We start from the raw sequence: 7,487 nt of genomic DNA, 5'->3' as shown, positions 1-7,487 counted from the left end.
AACTTAATGAAGTTGGACTCGAGCAATTACATGACCAAGTCGAAGTGCTGAGCAGTTTAGTAGTTTTAAGGTCTGAAGCCAAGGAGGTCGGTCGACTCAACATGATTTGGATAATGTAACATTTTCATAACATTACTCCGTAATCATTTGCGCACTTTTTCCGTGTGGTATCACTTTATTATAGTGTAGTTGTTACTTTCCTAAGCATTGTCGTTTGGTGACCTAATAATACAAGTCTCTTTCACATTCTGTATGACTTGTTTTCTTTATACGACTTATTTTTTACCAAGTCTTTTTTTTAGAACTGATTTGTATAACTCATTCTTTCCGAGTTATTTAAGGCTTGTAAACTCTGTATGATTGATTTTAGCACATCTTGCTTAATCAGAGAATATTTGATTTTATACAACTCGTTTTATACCAAGCTGTTTTGAAGATTGTAGATTTGTTGCACGACTTTGTTTTTGGTACAAATCATTTATTTTGAGACATAAATTTTTCTCGGTCGGATTTCAGGCAACTCGTTTTAGTTCGAGCAGCTGCATGACTTGTTTTAATACAAATAATTTTTGAAACTTATAGTTCTGATTTCTTACGACTTATTTTGATACAAATCATTTATTTCAAAACTCGTAATTATTTCTGAGTATAACCTCGTCTAGCTCGTTCGATACGAGTTGTTTTAAGGTTTTACGATTTGTTTCATTTCAAATTGTTTAATTAAAACGTGGCTATTTCTTGATCTAATTTCATACAACTCATTTAAATTTGAGCTATTTCTAGGACTTCACAACTTGTTTTAAGTACAACTTGTTTATTAAAGTATCAGATCATCTTTATGGACATCGGACTTTTATTGCTTTATCCATTATGCCCCTGCTCGAGGTCTAGCTTTATAGAGCCGGACTCGAGCAATTAAGTGCATAGGATTATCAAATGAAGCCTTTCAATGACTTGTTCAACTCGTTTGATTCGAGTCATTTATAGGTGACTTATTTTTTTATACAAGTCACTTTTTTTATGCACAACTCGTTATATATCAAGTTTTTTTGCGCGATTTGTTTTAATACAAATTGCTTTGATCATATGGTTATTTTTTACTCGATTTTGTTCAACTCATGAGCTTGAGTTATTTTAAATCATCAAGCCGTATTATAACCATTGGACACTAATTTGAAACTCGTCGCTTTATCCGAGTGACCATTAAAAAGGTCGGCTCGTGATTTTTGCGCTTTGTCGAGCATAAATTGGCGCCTTAGGTGAAGGAATTATATACTTATTCCCTCCCCTTTCTAATTTTTTACAAGGTTGTTATCCTTGTGTATGATACAATTCGTTTACAATCCTTTTTTTTTCTTTTCCAACTCGTTTTTGTATGAGTCGTTTGGTTGAAGGACTTTTGTTTTGATTTTACTTTAGTGATTTATTTTGATACAAATCACTTTTTAATGCTTTACTTTAATGATTTGTTTTTATACAAATCACTTTTAAAGTTTTGCTTTTAGATAGACACGACTTGTGTTTAACACAATTTCGTTAAAAATATGGTTGATTGGCACAACTCGTTTAATCCGAGTTGTCCTTATGTTGTTGTGAATGCTAGAACAAGTTTTCTTTGGACAACTTGTCTTTGTGAAATTGTTCCATTTTATACGACTAGGTCGTTTGTTTTTGGAACTTGTAGAGATGATATCGTGGATTTGAAATTTTGTACGATTCATTTGTTACTCGTGTGGGTCGAGTTGTTAATCGTATTTATGCCTCGAGGGGCATATTTAGTTAAGTTACTTTTGCGACTTGTTCTAAACACAACTTTTTCAACTCGTTTGGTTCGAGCTGTTTCGAGGTGTAACTTCTTTCCACCAATTGGTTCCTCGTCGCTTCATCCAGGCGATTTCTATAGGATCGACCCGTGATTTTTGCAGTTTATCGAGCTTCAATTGGTGTGTTTTAATTGTAGAAAATCAATCCCCATAAGAAATTGTATTATCTCCTTGTGTTAGAGGTGTGTCGCAACCTGGGTAGTTCATCACCTTTGAAGTCAGACACTTTGTGGTAACCCTTTTCTAAGATTTCAGTAATCTTGTAGGGTCATATCCAGTTTGTTGTCAGCTTTCTTTCGCCCAACCTTTGTAACTCGATATTATTTCTTATCAGGATAAGGTCATTTATGGCGAATCTCGTAGTCATCCTTTGTCTCAAAATCTCTTTTCTTATCCAAGTTTACTCTCAAGTTTTTGAAAGGAGGTCGAGCTCTTCTTTTTGAGCTTGAATGTTACCAACCTCATTGTAGAATGTTGCCCTTTGTTTTTCTTTATTTATGTCAATGGGAATCATGACTTTTGTGCCATATGCATGTCAAAAGGAGATTCTTCAGTAGTAGTTTGAGTCGTTTTCATATGCTTATAACATTTGTGTGAGTTCTGAAAAGTCAGTTAGTAGAAGGCAGCTCATAACACCTTTTTGCTAGTGACCTGCCCCAGATGAATTCCATAGATTTCACTTTGGGTTTCATCTAGAACCTCTTGTATTCGAAGTCAGGACGCACTTTGATAGAGGTGTTGAGATCCCTCTTTTATAGAAAATATTACAGACTAAGATGTAATGCTGAGCTTCTTTCATTAATTTTCTTACCTTCCTTTACTCTTAAGGAAGGATTTTGAATTTGATATATTCAATGCTTGGAGTCATCTATCCCTAAATTGTGAGGATGTTCATCTTGTTGACTTCTTTTGATACTGAAGGTAACTGTAGTGTTTCTTGAATCGGGATTTTATTATTATCCCAGGTTTTGTACTGGCTAGCTTGGAGAGGGTATCAACTTGACCATTATGCTCTTGGCTTATATGCCTGATCTTTCCTTCTTCATTTTTTAGGATGATCCCTGTCCTACTATCAGCTTTGTTTGATGATTTATCCCTTAGTCATGGAGCTCCCTTTTTGTTCTTTCCGCAAGGAAGTCGGCCAAGTAATGTGACTTGATCACCGCGAGCTTCGTGCTTCAAATTAGGGGTGCACAGACCCGGCCCGGCCCGGTCCCGAACACTTTAGGGGCTAATTTGGTGTGATTTCATCGGGTTTAGGGTCGGGTAAGGGTCTCAAAAATAGACCCGGTCATTATTTTGTGTCAGGTCCGGGCCATAGCTCAGGTCATCCGAAGTCGGCCCGGTGGCCCGGTCATCATATACAATTAATATTTTGTGTTATTAGTTATGGATCATGACTATTTTTATGTGGAATTTAAGTATTGTAAACCTTAATATTTTGTGTTATTAGTCATTATAAGACTATAAGTTAATGTTTTATGTTTAGAATGCATAAGACTTTAAACTAATGCATAATATTGTGTTATTTGTATTGATTTAAATATTTGGTATTATTAGACAATATTAGTATTGATTGTGGTTTTGTTTTAGTATTGATTGTGGTTATGCTTTAATTTTAAAGAAGGGTTGGTTCTTGTTATATTTTTCTAAGTGAATTTTACCATGTTAAATAATGGTTGGAGTCTTGAAAATTTGGATATTTTTACATGTTAGCTTACAAGAAGGTATCAATGTAATGTAATGTTAACGGCCCGGTTTCACCCGGTTTTCACCCGGTATAATTGTGGCCCAAAAGTGTATTGATTTCATCGGGTCTAGGGTCGGGTTCGGGTTTAATAAATAGACCCAGTGTATATTTCGGGTCGGGTCGGGTCTGGGTCCCATCAAATCCGGCTTCACCCGACCCATGTACACCCCTACTTCAAATTGAACTCGAATAGCTCCATATCTCACTGTAGCATCTACCCTGCACTATCCATTTTTTTTGAAGGATATGCTTCATGGACTGATTGGTTCGGGCTTTGATGGTTTTAGCTTGAAAGTGGGACCACAATCTCTAGGATACCAGGACCAAAGCATATGCAACTTTCTCAATTTCTAATAGATGAGCTAAGCTCTTTGTAGTACCTTATTGGTAAAGTAGGCAAGCTTTTTCCCATCATCATGTTCTCTGAATAAAGCAGAGGCTACTGCTTTGTCAGCCATAGCTAAATATAGAACGAGTTATTCTCCCATTTCAGGTTGGGTAATAATTGAAGGGTGAGACAAGAATTGTATGAATTCTTGAAAGACTTGTTCGAATTCCTCAGTCCATGTGAAGTCGAGCTTCCTTTTAAGTAGGTCGAGTTAGCTTCAATGCCCCCTTTTGGTGAGCATGAACCCCAAAAATTTCCTTGCTTCTACGGCGAAGGTGCACTTTGTTTGGAATATTTGTAGGTGTAGTTAAGATTCTACACACCAAATCAGACGGATAAGGTCGAGAGTAAGTTTTGAACTCTGGATACAAGTCGGGTATATTAAGTCGGGCATAACTGCCAAAGTAGATCTAGTCTCTTAATCTTTGTAGATTGTTGATCGGATTTTTAATAATTTTGGACTTGGCTCTTATAATAAGCCAGTGCATGAATAGTGCCCCCCTGCTCGAGGTCGAACTTTATGAAGTTAGACTCAAGCAATTAGTCATGTCATTCTTGAATCTTACTATTTGTTGCTATGTGATTTTTACAAGTTGTTTTGGACTCTCTTTCTGGGAGGTCAGGTAACTTGTTTTATACTTGTTGTGTCAATCTAGTAAGGTCGGATACTTATCTCTTGGCTTGAGGAGGCATTCTTACAAACCACCATCCTTTTTCAATTTGTTTTAAACAAATTGTTGTGAGGTCGGGTTACATTCTCTTTGTGTTGATGTTTGATTATGATCACGTTGTCCTCAAGTTATTTTTGCGATTCATTTTAGGTTTGCCCCTTGCCAGCTTGTTTTAGTACAAGTGGCTTAATGAGGTCGGACCACGATTTGCATTTATAACTTCTTACACCACTTTGGATTTTGTCACTTAAAGTCAGAAAAAGTGTGCATTAGGGAGTAAGGTGCGGTTTCTAGCTGTAGTATCCCTTTTGTTGTAGATATGGTACAATCTAGGTAAATCGTTTTCGAGTAAGTTGGATATGTTTTAGTAGTTCTTTTCCAAGTCATAAGTGACTTTGTTGGGATCTCTTCATTTTGGTGTTGGCTTTTCTTCATCCGATTTTGGCTCGATGTCATTTTGGATTAGGACAAAGTCGCCAGTTGAAAAATTCTTCGTATGACCTCTTTATGGCCATTTATGCTTGGGATCTGGCTCTTGAAGTCATACCTCGAGAAAGCGGTCGGAATTTCTTTGTAAGCTTTAAGCTTATCCGACCTTGTTGTAAAGTCTGACCTTTAAAAGAGGTCGGATTTTTTATTGTGAGCTTTTAAAGAGATTGGATTTTTATTTGTAGACTTGAATTCTCAGAAGAGGTCAGATTTTCTTCATAAGCTTGGATCTCTAGAAAAGGTCGGATTTTTCTTTCAGGTAAGCTTCGAGGTTTTTGACCTCTTTGTAGAGTTGATCATGGAAGAGGTCGGATTTTTTTTCATAAACTCCAAAAAGAGGTCGGATTTTTCTTTATCAGCCTGAAGGTTTTTGATCTCAGTGTAGAGTTTGACCTTTAAAATAGGTCGAACTTTTCTGTATGAGCTCTAAAAGAGGTCAGAATTTCCTTTGTAAGCTTGGAGATTTTTAACCTCATTGTAGAGTTTAACCTTTGAAAGAGGTTGGCCTTTTCTCTGTGAGCTCGAAAAGAGGTTGGATTTTGTAGAGTATTTTTTGATCTGGAGACTTCTTTGCAATTGCTCAAATGGTTATGTTGATCAGTAGATCTATCACAGGAATCTACGTTGGGATGTTGGAAATTTCTTGGGACCTTTGCGCGTATGACCTCTTTAAAGAAAAGATCGTCCCCTCCAATGAAGACTAAGCCTTTGTCATCCTGACTTTCTTTTTCCCTTGGCTCGGATTCAAGTTTTCTTGATTTATCTTCAATCTCTCTTCTATTGTGAAGCTCTTTTTGGAGTTGGCTCTCCGATTCTCTTCGTCGTTGTAACTTGTTTTCCAAGAGGCCTCCATTTTTTTTCTGAAGTTGGACGCAATTTATCCTTCTAGATGTTGATCATCCACCATTATCAAGGGTTGAGCTCTAGGTTCCCGGCAATGGCGCCAATGTCCTGAAACTTACTTAAAACCGAATGATTGGGCTCGAATGGAAGGTCCAAACGTTGAAGGAAGGTGGCCTCCGGTTATCCTACGTCAGCGAGCCGTCGTTCGAGTTGTGTGTTTGGAAAGGTGGGAGGTGGTACCTGCAAGACACTCCAATGCCTAAGTCAGCAAAGGGTTAAGTAGGTTTAAGTGTATTGGAACCTAGATGTACCAGAGTGTGTCAGGGTATTTATAGGAGACGAGCCAATAACCACGCTGAAGTAGTTCCACTTCTGATGGTGGATAACCGTCTCTTTATCTTAGGATTGTTAGGATCTCCCTTCTAGAAGTGGGAGAGAGATTTACGGAAGCAGTTATTCACTTAGATAAGTGTTAAGTGCCTGCTTACATCGAACCCTACCTCTTGAAGAAGGTCGGATAAGTGGTGAAGGCCAATCTGCTGGATTGAGCCTTTTAACTTAATTTGGGCCTGGTTTATGATTTGGGTGAGGATATGATTTAACTTAATGGATGTGAATCTGCGATTCCCTTCCACGTAGTTTTTTATTTTGCTATTTATTTTATGTAAAAACTCTTAGTCTCTAGCGGTCTATTTACAATTTAATATAAGTATAAATTGCGATAATTTGTAATAGTTTATGTATAAATTTTAAAATTTCTATACTCTATAACAATTTATATAATTAAAACAAGTTTTGATACATGTTTTAAATATTCGTAATATGAAGAGTTCAAGTATTATTTAAAAGATATTAGTTTATATTTTTAGAATGTTTTAATTTAATTTGATGTATTTTGATTTTGTATATTTAATTATTAGATTGGGGTTTATGTTTGTGAGTTTAGAGCTTTTCTATATTTTAACCTAATAAGAAGTTATAAATATCTCATAAACGAGGGTAGTCGTAGTATAGAATGATTTAGAGATTTAAAATTTTCTTTTGGTTTCGTAATGAAACCATGGTGTGGACAATTGAAGTTGAGAAGGCTCTATTGTTGCGTCAGGGAATTGGATAGAAGATTGAGAAGTCCTTCGATTCAATTTCCTTTCTTGTTGCGTCAAGAAATTGGATAGAGTAGAATAATTCTCTTTGTATTCAATTTCAATATATCCTTTTCGTTTCTATTTCAATTTCAATTTATCTTTTTTAATTCCGTTTAAATCTTTATCTTTTTGTTTATCTTTTATTTTTTTATCAGTTCAAAAAATATAATCATTATCCGAATGTTGTAATTGAGTAATTTAAATTCTACTTTATTTATTTATGCATTTTGCCTTAGAAAAAGATAAATAACCGCATATTATCAGTTAAATATTATTAAAAATATTCGATTTAGTAGAATATCAACTGTGTCTCTAACGGAATTCTTTCTAAAATGGTGCCAAACATGCAGATTGTAAAAAAAAAAAAAAACTCTAAAT

The sequence above is a fragment of the Arachis duranensis genome, chromosome 3 (assembly GCF_000817695.3).
Source record: "Arachis duranensis cultivar V14167 chromosome 3, aradu.V14167.gnm2.J7QH, whole genome shotgun sequence".
Classification (NCBI taxonomy): Eukaryota; Viridiplantae; Streptophyta; class Magnoliopsida; order Fabales; family Fabaceae; genus Arachis; species Arachis duranensis.
Note: the sequence above shows the minus strand (reverse complement) of the source record.